Source organism: Podarcis liolepis (assembly GCF_965112155.1).
Source record: "Podarcis liolepis genome assembly, chromosome: Z".
NCBI classification, from domain to species: Eukaryota; Metazoa; Chordata; class Lepidosauria; order Squamata; family Lacertidae; genus Podarcis; species Podarcis liolepis.
Window position 1 is genome coordinate 6,109,818 of NC_139570.1, and position 14,649 is coordinate 6,124,466.

Below are 14,649 nucleotides of genomic sequence, written 5' to 3' on the forward strand. Positions count from 1 at the left end.
GTAACACTCCAGCAAAAGCTGATACCAGATTGTAAAGCTGCCAGACGTATATCTAAAATAAACAGCTCTGAACTTCAAAAGAGGTCACCATGGTACTTGCAGCATGGGACTACAGCAAAGAGGGGTATAAAGTCAGTGGATTGTTTGGGGGAAAAACACACACTCTGCCTACTAAACACAGCAGAGGTTCAGATTCACAGAGCATTGTCAAGCCTTTGAGCATAGCACAAATGGATTGCAGAATGTTTACATTACGAAAATAACTGTAGTGTCATTAACGGCATCTAAATGAAATGAAATTAAATCCACCCACCCACCATCTAATTACAAGGTGTGCATGCATCTTTCAACAGATGTTACTCAAAATGGGCCTACTCTTTTACTCTTATGTAAAGCTCCTATTGCCAGCTTATAATCATGGCCCTGAAAAACCTGTTATGCAAATCCAGCCTGCAATAATCAAACAACATAGAAGTGCTATAATCTTGGGATACTCTTGAATAGGATTCTTCAAATTTCAACATTTTCTCCTCAACTACTTCACCCACTGTGCTTGTGTGCACCTTTGCTTGTGTTACCAGAAGGTCACCCAACATTGGAATTTTGGATCTCCTCTGCAAAGCCCAAAGTGTCTGGCATTAAGACCGATATTGCCAGTGTGGTGCCCTCTAGATTTTTTTTGACTACAACTCCCATCATCCTTGACCACTGGCCGTGCTGGCTGGAGCTGAAAGAAGCTGAGGTCCAACAACATATGGAAGACACCACATTGACTAACCCTGATGTAAGAAATAATGTCACCATCTTCTCTTCACAGCTACATTTCTGAGCCATAAGGAGCACTACAAAGCCCATGCTGCAGCATATCTCAAGATGCAAACATATTATTTTGGTCTGCAGCTGACTTTTGTCACAATGGTTGGTTGATGTCTTTATGAGAAAGAATTGCTTGAAATAGAATCATAGAATCACAGATGGTCTCCTGACACCTGGGAATCTCTATTGAGTTTTGGGTTACTTATTTTAGGGATTTATTAACACTGACAAGCCACTAAAAAAGACCTATCATGTAATACTGTACTCGAGAATAAAAGCTGAATGTTTTGAATGATATACCCATCAATTCTTTGAGAAGGTGACTTCCTTTGCCAGGTGGAGGAGTGTGTGTGTGTGTGTGTGTGTGAGAGAGAGAGAGAGAGAGAGAGAGAGAGAGAGAGAGAGAGAGATGACATACTCATGAAGAGACAACAGTTTGCTGTGTGGAAGGGACAGAGACTGAGGGTGAGCCAGGGCTGAAGGAAATAAAACTTGAACAATGCCTGGAGGAGAGGCATAGTTAGGAGAGCACTACTGGTTTGGTCTCACTGGGCATGGAGCTATTATTTCGAATGGAGTGTGAGAGGTGGGGGCACACCAAATTCTGGTACCGCACAATGTGCTGCTGAAATTTGTGACCCCTGCCTGTAGTAGTAGAGTAACAAAGGCCTACAGTGCTTAAAACTTAAAATACTGACAACAAGTTTTCAGTAAAAAACAAAGTAAACTTCTAAAGCTTAACACTTTTTGGAAGTGTCTGTCTTGGAGATTGGCAAGGGTTTTCTGGTTGTCTTAGTTAAATGCTACATCAGATAGCAGAACACAGAAGCAATTGCAAAGCACTGTCTGTAAAGTCTATTTCCACTGGGGTGGGCAGAGATTTTTTCATTTCATACATCATTCACAAAGCACTGCAGAGATTCTGCAAAGTCACTCGAGAGGTGTTAGGAAGTTAATGGAAAAGAAAAACTTTATTTTAGAGGGATTTCTCACCCCCTCCTCCTCTCGCTTTCCATTTCCACCCCAGGAAATTTAGAGAAATGGAACCATGGGGAGTGGGGAGGAGGGGAGACGTACTCTACTCTGATGGAAGAGGTGAGTTTGATCAGGAAGAAAGAAACCACTTTGAAACCACATCAAATAGAGTTAGCATGGGATGAAACGGTGGTGGCACCTAGCAACATAAGAGCCCTAGTGGATCAGGCCAAGGGTTTATCTAGTCCAGCACTGATCTCACAGTGGCCAATCAGATGCTCAAGGGAAGCCCACAAGCGGAGCCTGTGATTCCCAGCCAACTGCATCTGACAGTGGAGGTAGAATATAGCCATCTTATACTCATGAAGAGCTACCTGTCAAAGTCTACTACACTTGGGAAGACCAGAGTGATGCTAACAGCTTCGTAGTTGCTATAGAGCTGTGGACCACCATCCCCATGGCAACAGGATGCTGTTTTCTATCTATTGTCTTCTCTCTGCTCTACAATGGAACCCTCCTCTTGTATTGCATCTGCATTCTAATCTGTGTTTGCATAGTGGACATTCCTAGGGCTCATTCATACATTCACATTCGTCCATAGATGACTGCAACATCAGGTGACTTTGCAGGAGTGATGGGACCCCACAGATCTCACACAGCGATACTTTCATTGCCCCTCACAGGCAGATGCTTTTTCAGTGGAGTCAGTTCACACACCCAGCGGCTGATCATCAAGTGTGCAGTAATCACAGACAGCTTCCTCACACATTGCAAAGGACACAGGTGCAAGTATCTCTAAATGCATGCACATGTCCCGTCCCCCCCCCCCCCGCTCCATGAAAGAATGTACACAAGTTGATTTGTACTTCTTAATTATTGTGTACTCAGGAACGCGGACTGTGCACTCAGTGAATACAGCATGCAAATACTCTCACCAAGAGCAACTGAACGGTGTACATGCGTGTGGGAATGAGCCCTGTGTCTATATGTTTACACAAGAGAAGGATAGGCATGCAGGGGAGAATTTTGGACTGGAGAATGGATGACAGATGAATTGTTAAGCACACACTCACACACACCCAGTAGCAGACAATGTGGTGAGGCACCCCTGCTCACTTGGAGTCAGTTTATAGTATAGCTGTAGTTTATTGTGTAGCTACTGCTTACCAGGAGATAGAGGGGGAGGGGCTCAGAGGTGCTGAAGGAGGTGTGGTGCAAACACATCAGCAACAGTGCCAGATTGGTCCTTCCCTAATTATTAACTTCAGCATTGCTCCTTAGTCTTTGGAGGAGGTGAGCAGATGAAACTCACCCTTTAAACTTACTTGATCCTAGAAGTCCCCCCTTTGCACAGCTAGCAGACCATCTCATGCACTGATTACCTTGCTCATTTCAACTTGTGTGGGCGCTTATATATACATATACTGTATAGAGAGAGAAACACAAAACAATTTGTGAACACTCTTCTGAACCCAGCAACCTATGGCTTGCACAAACTGCCCTTTGCCTGTTGAGTTGCTAAAGCAGGAGTGAGGAGTTGTTTTCAGATCAAAGTCATAAGTAATATGGACTTTGATCTAATAATTGGGTAGCTTAAATTATTGGCTTTTCGTGGACATCTTTTTAGTCTGGAAACTTTTTACCTTATGAGCAACTTCCCAAGGGACACACATGCCAGTGGCAGTTAGGGTCAAGGGCCAAAGTGGTCAAGGCAACATATTTGACTCTTTATAGAGCAAGCTACATTTCAGCCATAAAAATTCAAACAAATGAATAGAGGTTTCCACAACACTGTCATGACTCCCTCAGCACCATCAGGTTCAGCCCTAGGATGGCAGACTATAGAGGAAGATGAGGAATGGGAGCAGGAACAGATTGGAGCCTTCTCCTTCATCCTGATCCCACCTGGCTCTAGTGTAGAGATAGGACTCCCATCTCCCTCCTCGAGTAGAGGAATTGAATGATAAGCTGAGAATTTTATCTTTTGGAAGGGAATAGGGGTCTCCCAACAACTCTCAGCATCCTTAGCAAACTACAGCTCCCATGATTCTTTGGGGGAAGCCATGATAGTTTAAAATGCTATGATGCTACTTTAAATGTATAGTGCAGCTGGGACCTATGATTTGCCTTTAAATCAAAAGTAAAGGAGTGAATCAGTAAAGCACAGGCCCATCCATGCCATTCCTAACCATGGTTTGGAGTTATTTCTGATGCATTCCATAGGCACATCTGAAATGCACGCATTTTGCTAGTCAGCACATCTGGAAGTTACTGGTACCTGTTGCAGCAAGGCTGTATATGCAAGAAAAATGGAGAAGAGAGAATGCAAGAATTTGCACAATTTACGAATTCAGTTTGGCAAGTTATTTTCTGGCAGTTAATTATTCATAGATGCTCAGCAGAATTATCACACTAAGACCAATAAAAAAAAGTTCAATTAAAAATCTAAATTATAAGCTTAATCATAGTCTTCAGTGGCAAAAGCAGCCTCTGATATGCATAGATTCAGGTTGAAAAATGCTGTGTTCAAGATGAACGTCACACTTTTTGTGTGTGCAGCCTCAGCTCTATTAGTTATTTCTGCCACATAAATGGCAGTCTATCACTTTATCAACTTCATTATATGTTTTTCCCCTGAGACTGCTGTTTCTCAACATCTCCACTCCTTCTCCATCTTCAGTCTCTGAGCTGCAAAACCTCTTCATTTGGAGAAGAATGTAGCAGCCTCATTAGCGGGGCAAATTGGAAAAGCTAACAGCTTGCTTGGAGGTGGCTATTTCCTTGCTTCCCATTTCCTTCCTCTCAAATTGTCTGCAGTGCCAGGAAAGAATGAAACTCATCTTCGTTTCACAGACTAACAGGGGCACCACTTTGTATTTGCTGAAGACTCACTCACAGGTATCTCCTTACTGGATGACTGGGACATGCATGTGCAAATGAGCCATCACAAGTGTCATGGATTGGGGGTGACCCTTTTATCCTTACCCTGACACCACAGATCTTTCCTCAAATAATCATGCATTGGCCATGATTGTCTAAAATGAACTCACAATGTACAAACTCCTACCCATGTGTAGGAGGGGCTACACGCAATCATGAGACCTGCATAACTGTGTGCCTTTATCACACACAGCGCTCCATTGATAAGTAATGGCCTCATGCTCTGACTTCAAACAACCTTGGGCAACATACACTATATCTATCATAGCTTATTTGCACATTGAATTCTTCACTTGAGTAGCAACCATCAGGTCATGGAAAAGCATGTGTGAATCAGCCCTCAGGAAGTATAAAGTGATGCCTCTGTTTGACTGTAAAACAAAAGGAAGCAATAACAACCTGCTCCATTTTTTGATATGACAAATAGTAGTAATGTCTTTCACTCAAACGCTTTATGAACAGGGCTCTTGTGTTAATTCAAATACAATACTTTTCAACTGAGACATATCATCACTGTGAGTCACATTTACAGTAAACTGGAATAGTACAACTTGGGTATGATCCAGTGTATTGTATGCAGTAACTACAGAAAAATCAACCCAGTGATTTGAGGTTGCTTCCTAATAGGGTGGCAACATGTCCTGTCCTACAACCCTGTCAGAAAATGTCCCTATGTTTGAAGGGTGGTGCAGTCCAAACCCAATTTGAAATCAAAGAATCCCAAGAAGGGAGACAGGGGAGGGGCTTGAAGTTGTCCATCAACAAGGAACATCTGGAGAGCAGACTGAGCAGGCACACAGGTAAGCTGTTTGTTACAATGTAATGTGTTCTAAAAGGTAAAGGTACCCCTGCCCGTACGGGCCAGTCGTGTCCGACTCTAGCGTTGTGTGCCCATCTCACTTAAGAGGCCGGGAGCCAGCGCTGTCCGGAGACACTTCTGGGTCACGTGGCCAGCGTGACGAAGCTGCTCTGGCGAGCCAGCACCAGCACAGCACACGGAAACGCCGTTTACCTTCCTGCTATAAAGCGGTACCTATTTATCTACTTGCACTTAGGGGTGCTTTCGAACTACTAGGTGGGCAGGAGCTGGGACCGAAGATGGGAGCTCACCCCGCCGCGGGGATTCGAACCGCCGACCATGCGATTGGCAAACCCTAGGTGCTGAGGTTTTACCCACAGCGCCACCCGCGTCCCAATGTGTTCTAGCTCTATTAAATCACAGCCATTATTTCTTAATGTCCAGCTACACATATAAATTGACATTTGCAAAGTTTAAGTGGATCTCTGTCCTTTTTGTCCTCTTTTTGGGCAGTATTTGCAGACACACACAACTCCAAGGAAGAATAGAGGTCTAGTGTTTTAAAATAGGGTCCTGCCATTATGGGATGCCTCCTCTGGAGAGGCCATTATGTATCCTCTTTGTTTCCATCTTCCTAGGAAGTTGTTTAAAACACAAAAGCAAGGGGAAGGGGGAAGTGATTTCAAGCAGTGGCCCAATCACATCACTGGTGGATGTACAGCCATTCGGATCTTCTTCAATAGCAACTCCTCTTGCCCTTTACCTAGTCAAAATGTTTAACAATCTCTTTAGGGAGCTTTTAATTTCCTGATCCAAAATTAAGTTAACATCTTACATCAAAAACCTGACAGTACCTAACTACCGACGGCTTTTCGCCAAAGCCAGACTAAATGTCTTTCCTTCTGCAGTGGTGGATGGTAGGTTGAGAGGAGTTCCTTACCAGGACAGACTTTGCTCGTGTGCTCAAGACATTGATTCCATAAAACATATTTTGTTGCATTGTGCAAAATATGAGCAGGCCAGGGCTGAACTGATACTACCCTTGCTGGTACCTTTCCCAGGAAAATCAGAGGCTCACTATGTCAGGTTCCTACTGGAAGACCGGACAAATGCTAGAATGTTAGCAGTGGCAAAGTTTTTATCAGTGGTTGCAAGAACAAATGAGCCCTATATTCTAAACAAAATGCTTGAATAACCTGGAGGTAGGCTGTATGAATTGTGTATTGATTTGTAATGATTTGTTGGGTCTCTGGACCGTAATAAAGATTGATTGATTGATTGATTGATTGATCCAAAATATGATTCTGTAAATTCCTTTTGCTTGAGAAAATTGCATTTAAGATAAATTTGCACTTTCTGTTTTTTGTTTTTGTTTAAGAGTATTGGTTTTGTTATGTCTCTTTAAGAACGAAGAGCAGAAGTCCAAGCAAGTGAACAAACAGGAAGAAAAAGTTTCATTTTTGCAGCACGTGGCTGTTTGAGCAGTTTGTCTTCCATAATGTCACTGGGGTCAGAATAACCCTGGGCCTAGATGGTCTGGGGCAGGAACAATTCTCAGTTAAGTTAAGTGAGTGTAGAAAATACTGAGCTAACGGCATAACTTGGACCACATTCAGATTGAAGTGTAGGTGGGTTTCTACGAGATGAGGCACAGTGATTACAGCAAGAGACTTTATTGATCCAATGGCTAACAAAACAGAACAGTCAAACAGGAGCAAAGCAACTGCTTATATGTATTTCTGAAGGCCTGGGCCACTCCCACTCTCAAGGTGTTTGGCTTTCTAAACTCCCAAGCTGTGACTCATAATTCAGATTTTAAGAGCCTATGCCAGTAGTCCCAAACTGATAATACTATGTGATTGGATATCATCTATCAAATCAAAACATTGGGCTCAGGATCAGTGCCAGATTTATAAGCTAAACAAGCTATAGCTTAGGGCCCCACTCTCTTGGCCCCCCCAAAAAAAATTTAAAGGAAAAAAACCTGGATGTACATTTCCAAAATATAAGATAAAAAACAAATAAAATAAAACCTACATACAGCCACAGTGTTTTGTGTTGTGTAGGCTCCTATGATGTAAAATAATGGACCCCACCTGCTAGCCTGCTCCCTAAAATATCACTGGTTTGCTCATTTCCATATCAATCACTTTGATAAAATACATATTTTGTTATGTGAAAATGGCTTTAGATACCTATTAGGTCCATAAATTACCATATAGCATATATTCAACATACAAAAACAGTGACAATTTGTTGTTGGCTAAAGACAGCTGGACATATAAAGGGCCCCTTTACCTTCAGTAGCTGAGGGCCTCTTCAAAACTAAATCTGGCCCTGCTCAGGATCCTAGCCCAGACTCAATTCAGGCAAACACAGACCACTGCATATGTTAACATACACCAAACATTTGAAGCAATACAGGATTTGCCTGAAACATTCTGAACCACAAAATGGCATTTCCCCTCCCTGCCAGGGAAGAAGGGGTGAGTGAAGATCTACATCACGAACGGGGTGGTGGTGGTGGGGGGGGGAGAGAATAACAATCTACATCTGGATCTGCTGCCCTGTGGAACCCATCCTCACCTTGCCTCACTGGTGGGCTGCCCCTGAAACAATATCATACCAGTCATGGCTTCCTGCAAAATATATTGGGAAGTGCAGTTTATTGAGGGTGCAAAGAGTTGTTAGGAGACCCTTTTTCCTCTCCCATAGCTACAATTCTCAATGTGGTATAACAATCAATCCCTGTTCCTAAAAAAACCCTCATGGAACTGTAGTTCTGTGGGTGAAAATGAGGGACACTTAGCAAACTACACTTCCCATGATTCTTTGAGGATGCTTCAAAATACTCTCATAGCAATTTAAATTTATATGGTGTGACTGTGGGCTTGGTATAAGGCAGCTTCCTAAATTCCTACATACAAGTGGCTGCCACAACGAAGTCTGGTTTGAGGAACACAAATAACCTGGTCTCTCTGTGGTGCCAGGAGCAATCAGGAGGATATTTTTTTTTGCCCTTCCTCTTCTCCTCCAGCCTCCAGCTCCTAGTCAACAATTCCCACTGATTGCCTAAGGCAAGGGCGTGAGGCTGAGCCACTGAAACTTGCTTAGCTGAGATTGGAGACAGGTCTTCCTAATAACCAGCCCACAATGCAAACGTTAAATCAGAAGCTGCTACTGGAGACAGGTGCAGAAGCTGGGATGTATGAAGCTGCCCTTCCAGAGTTAGTAGTTCTCATCCCACAAGATACATGTCTTTCTCTGGCAGAGATCCTGGAGGATTTGTTGTTGCCATCTTGATCCTCAATATATATTTTTGCTAGCATCGCATGGTGCTAAAGCCGGCGTTTTCATCTCTGTTTAACTAGCATGGCTCGGTCAGCCTGAGCTGAGATATCTTTTCTCACATAAACCAGATTATAGCTACATGAAGTGTAAGCTGAGACGCTTACTGAAAGCATTTAAGCACATATATATCTGCCAGAGTTAGATTTGGAGTAAGTTTGCCAGGGGAGAAAAGAGTTCACAACTTAAGAGGCTCTCGTGACCTATGATGCTTGTGGTGCTTCTTAAAAGGGTTTATTAAATTTGTATAGTGCTTCCCACTAAACACACCCCAAGGTGATCTGCAAGTAAGTAAATATACAATAATAAAATGATAAAAACAGATTAAAAACAGATTTAGCAGTATAATGCCACTGATGCTGCCTCAAAGCGCGATAAAAGAAATGTGTATTTGATGAGTAACAAAACGCTGACAAAGTTGGAGCTGAATCAGCTCACACTCCCCCATGCCCCACTAGGGACAGCAATTCCACTGTGGGGGGAGAGCTCTTTTAGTGGGGCAGTACTGACACTGGAACTCCCTGCCTATTGACAGATGCTTTGACTATGCTCTTTTCAGCACCAGCTAAAAACATGTTTGCTTAGGCAAGCTTATCCAGACACAGCTATTTTTTATCAACTGGAACTCACCGGAACTCAGTTCCAGCCCGTCACAGGTAGACTCCATTGCCATTATAAAAAAACAAGGTGAGCCCCAGCACCTCTTTTTCTAGCACTGGATACAGAGAATGTTGACATGCTTTTAAATCTTTTTTTTTTAAGCTTATTGTTGATTTTCAACCTTTTAAAAACAGATGATTTCATTGCTTTTTTGTAAACTGCTTTGAGGGGATTTTTCAAACACTCAAGTAGTAGTATTTATTTAGTTCATAAAATTAATAAATAATAGTATATACATTTTATGAAGTAAATAAATAAAAAAAAGTTGGGTGGGGGGCTATTGCAGAGAAGGCCTGTTCTGTGTTGCTACTCTCTGGACTATCGCTGGGGGTGTCATGCAGGAAAAAGCCCCAGATACTGAGGGTCTCGGGGTCCGGGAAGGTTCACATGGGGAAATGGTTGTTGGCATCTGTCTGTCTCAGGAGGCAATGGAGGAGTGCAGCTTTGCGGGTGAAGTCAAACCACTGGTGTGTTGGAACACCTGCTATGGCTGTAGAGACTAATACAGGAGCAATATGCTTTGCTGCAGCTGGGGCAGTTGAAGGTTTCTGGTTGTGCTGATGTTGATGATACTATGGCGTGTCATCTCTCTGTGCTCCTCCTGTTGTATTCTTTAGGTTTGGAGTTCCTAAGGCTTTAAAACAGGCACTTTGAATTGGGCCTGAAACCAAATTGTGAGTCAGTGCTATTGGACCAGCACCAGTATTATAAGTTCACACCTTATCATTCCAGGACTCAGCTACATTGGTCAAATCACGACGTTACAAATGTGTTATAACACTGTGACACCAGGTGGAGCTGTAGAGCTGAAATCGCAACTCAATTATATTTTCCATTGTGAGCTTTACAGTGGTTTTCCCCCAGAACATTTTTAGAGTGCTTTTTAAAGTTGTGTAGATCTAGCCCCCATTTAATAATATACCCGCCACATTCTGCACTAACTGTGGTTTCTGAACCATCTTCAGCAACCGCCCTTCATACAATGCAATGCTGTAGTCTGCCCCAGACATGATGATTATTTAATTGCCCTCCACATATGTCCCAAGGCCATGTACAGAACATAATAAAAAGAGCTGGAATGTAGTTTAAAACATCACAAACAAATAACAGAAGATGAATTTTCAGAGCACTACAAAGTGGACATCCATGGCAGAGATGTGTTCATCCAGCTAGGGAAACTTTTTCTCAGAGGCTGTCAAACAACTGAAGCCAGACTATCACTATTCAGACAGAAGCTCAGGGAGTCGTCCCTGTTCTCTAATTTTCTCCCTCCCCTATCACTATAATCCTGTGAAAGGGGAGTGGTGATTATCCAAGCTTCTTACCTTCACAGATAGCCTGCTCAGAGCAGGCTTCTTGTTGCAGATATGCAGCCCACATCACATGGGGATTGCAAGTATGATATGGTCCGATGCCCCCTATAGTTATCATATATTACTAGAATCTAATGAATAGGGCAATCATGGAAGCAATCCCCTTGGTGCCCTCTTCTACTGTTGGGACCAGTGAAGTGGATGGAGACCCCTAGAGCAAAGGTGGGGAACTACAACTGAACTACAACTCCCCTCATCCCTGACAACCAGCAATGATTGCTTCAGCCAATAGGAGCTGGAGTCCAACAGCATATGGAGGGCCACAAGTTCCCCAGTTCTGCTCTTCAGTCTGGAGGATAACATGCAAAACTGCAGACATGGGCTGGATCTAGACACATCAAAGAAGCTATTCATTTAAACGTGCTGTGAACTTCATCCAGGGAAATCCCATTGGTGAAAAACAGGACTCCACAGCGCCATCTGGTGTCACAGTGTTATAACATATATAAAGTGCTTTATCTTTGCAAATGTAGTTGAGTCCATGGAAACAATAATGGTTAACATTTTTGTAGTGCTTTCAGGTGTCCAGAGCTGTAATCCAAACACAATCCTGCAAGGTACAGCAGTTGTAATATCCCCCACATATTGCAGGTAAGTATTCTGAGACTGAGAGAGGTTGGTCAAAGGCAACCCATTGGGTCCAAGGCAGAGGTGAGAATCGAACTGGTTCCTGGTTCCATAGCTCAATTTTCCAATACACAACATATGCACACCCACACACCCCAAACACCCATGTTTTGTGCAGCTGTGTATTGAACTCCTTGAAAGCAAGAAAACAGATGGCACAGTAAGCCTTTAAGTCTCCACAAGTCTCTCTGGTTTTTGTTTTGTTTTGTTTTGTTTTTTGGTTGTTTGGCTAAAGCAAACTAAGGCTCCATCAGCATTATATATTGACACTGTACATTGGCTTCCCCAGAAGCATCCTGGGAGCTGTAGTTTGTTAAGGGTGCAGAGAGTTTTTAGGAGAACCCCTCTTCCCCTCACAGAGCTGTAATTCCAGGGTTCCTTGGGGAGAAAGATTGACTGTAAAACCATTCTAAAAATCATAGCTCTGTGAGAGAAATAGGATTGGAGGGGGCGGGGTGGGGGGGGGGGAGAAAGCATGACTGTTTAAAGTGCAATGATATTGCTTTAAATGAATGGTGCAGATAGGATCTCTTGGATTCTGTTTGCAGTGTCATATCTGCAATTGCTCATTTATACACACAAGTCATCAAATGATGAAGAACCACCAGCCCACAGCGGGTGTCATACATCTTCCATCTTCAGGGAACAAAGAAGCAACAAGAAGCCACAATAGCCAGCCTCTTTTCATCTCATACCTTTGGAGCAACGTGTCCCTTCTTATCCAAAGCTGTATATTATTAAAAAAATTAGTTTGGAACAGCAGTGGCTCTCTGCATGTGGCAGCCAATTTTCAAGGTTAACGATCTCATCTGCCTGATTTATTTATTACCTTGAAGAGAACAAATGTAAGGAGAACACAGTGAAGCAAGTGGTTTGCCAAATGTCATTTAAAGCGTTAAGCCGTTGAGATATGCACGAGTATTGAAACGGTGTAGACTTCTCTTTATTGTCTTCTTTGCAAATGAATTGGATTTCCTCCCCCAGGAACTTTGAAGGGCTTCCTGACTGACGTGCTCTATATGGTTTCAGTAATAATGAGGTGTTTATTTTAGAACAGAGTTATGCAGCATTTTGACAAAGGTTGACACATGGTGCAGGAAATTATGACGTGCAGGCAGCCCCCACAGATGTGCTGCTCCTAAGACAAAGCAATGCAACATTGATTTTTGACCAATGGTGACATTCCATCTGCGCTGTACATTTAAAGCAGTATCACATTAGTACCACATTAGTCTTAGTGTCCTCCCCAAAAAATCATGGGAATGTAGTTTGTTAGGAATCTTTTATTTACCTCATAGAACTGCAATTATCACTATTTCCTTGGAAGAGGAATTTTCCTTCAGGTTTGCTTATTTAATGGACTTCTCTCTGAGGAGGAGGAGGAGAAAAACTATGTATTTGGTATGCAGAAGACTGGCAAAGGACATGTATCAGAAGGCAACATCCTATTCCCTGCTGTAAAGTAAATGATGGCCGTGAAATAAGCCTCTGCCTATCCCAGCTCCACTACAAACTTCACATGGCAAAACTGGACAGCAGTTAACATTTTATAGAATCTTTCAATTCTAAAGTTCAACAACACATTGTTTCTTATTTACCCTCTGCTGAGCCTTGTTGGCTCCAGTGGGCATGAAGTTATCAACAGCTCCTGCCTTTTTGAACTCTTCATGGAGGAGGTGCTTCTATAGCTTTGCTTCGCATTCTGCAACCTTGGGCCCCCATATATTGTTGTTGGACTACAACCCCCATCATCTCCAGCTAACGTAGCCAGTGTTTTCTGTACCTTTAAAGCAGAATGCTTAGTTTATCTGATACGGCAAGGGCATTGCTAACTTGAAAAAAATTCACAAGTGCTAGGTTATTGTTATTATTATTTAATAAATTTGTATACCGCCCTTCATCCATAGAAATCAGGTCAGGTCATGGCATAAAAATACAAGATAAAAACACAAAATGCATAATAAAAGCAAAACAAACTAATCACCCCACTAACACATTTTAAAGGATATAGGGTGCTAGTCGGCCCAAGGCCCGGTTGAAGAGGAACTTTTTTGCCTAAAGGTGTATAATGAAGGTATCAGGCAAAGGTCCAGTCTATTTCTGTCCCAATTCAAAGTGTTAGGACTTACCTCTAAGCTTGGGATACCTGAAGGATCACCTGTCTCCATATGAGTCTGTCTGTCTGCTGAAATCATCACTGGAGGCCCTGTGTCAATCCCTTCCCCAAATATGACAGATGTTAACCAAGGAAATAACTTGCCTGGTGTTGGCACTCCAGTGGTGGAATTCTCTCCCCCAATGAGTCATTTTACATTTTGCAAATGATTTTAATATGTTGTTGCTGTTGTTATATACTGCATCATTAGCATCACTGAATCTTGACATCATGTTAGTCTGGGTAATTCTCTTTTGGAGGGTGGGCTATAAATATAAATACACAGGCAATTTTGGAGGGAAGGTATAGTCCATGTGTAGTTCCTTCTGACCATTGGCTTGGAAAGATATTTTCAATAAAAGTTTCTTGGATGGAAATAAAAATGGCTTCTCATAAGAAAAGTGACACAGCCATTTTCTTTGCAAGAGCAAATTCAGTGGCCGAAACCTGGAAGACTTATGTTACAGCTAGGAAGGGAAACAAATTGTGATGGTGTGTTTTATAGGCAGAGTAAATTCGAAAGCTGTGCAAAGAGCTGACGGACCATGCCGATCTGAATCTAATGAAACGTTTGATGAGCTGCAATGAAAAGGAGAATGTCAGTATCTGCTTTTTGTGACAGCCGGCTAGCAAACATTTAGCTGAGATTAAGCAAGAGGGCTCTTCTTCACTCATGAAATTCCTCATTGCTCATGACCGATATGAAGGGCATGTTTATATATTTGTGGGGCATCCTGTTGATGATCGTATTAAAAAAATAAGGATGGTTGTAGAAGACCAAAGGGGCTGGTGTGATCAGGGGGACATTATACTGAAGCACTGGAAAATAAGCCCAGTCTGCCTCTGTTCCACCTCTTCTCCACCCACAAGTAGCCTTGAATGGTGAATCTCCAGTACAACAACAGCTAGTTATCTGATGATAATTACAGATTTGTGTATTGATAGCACCAGCTCCC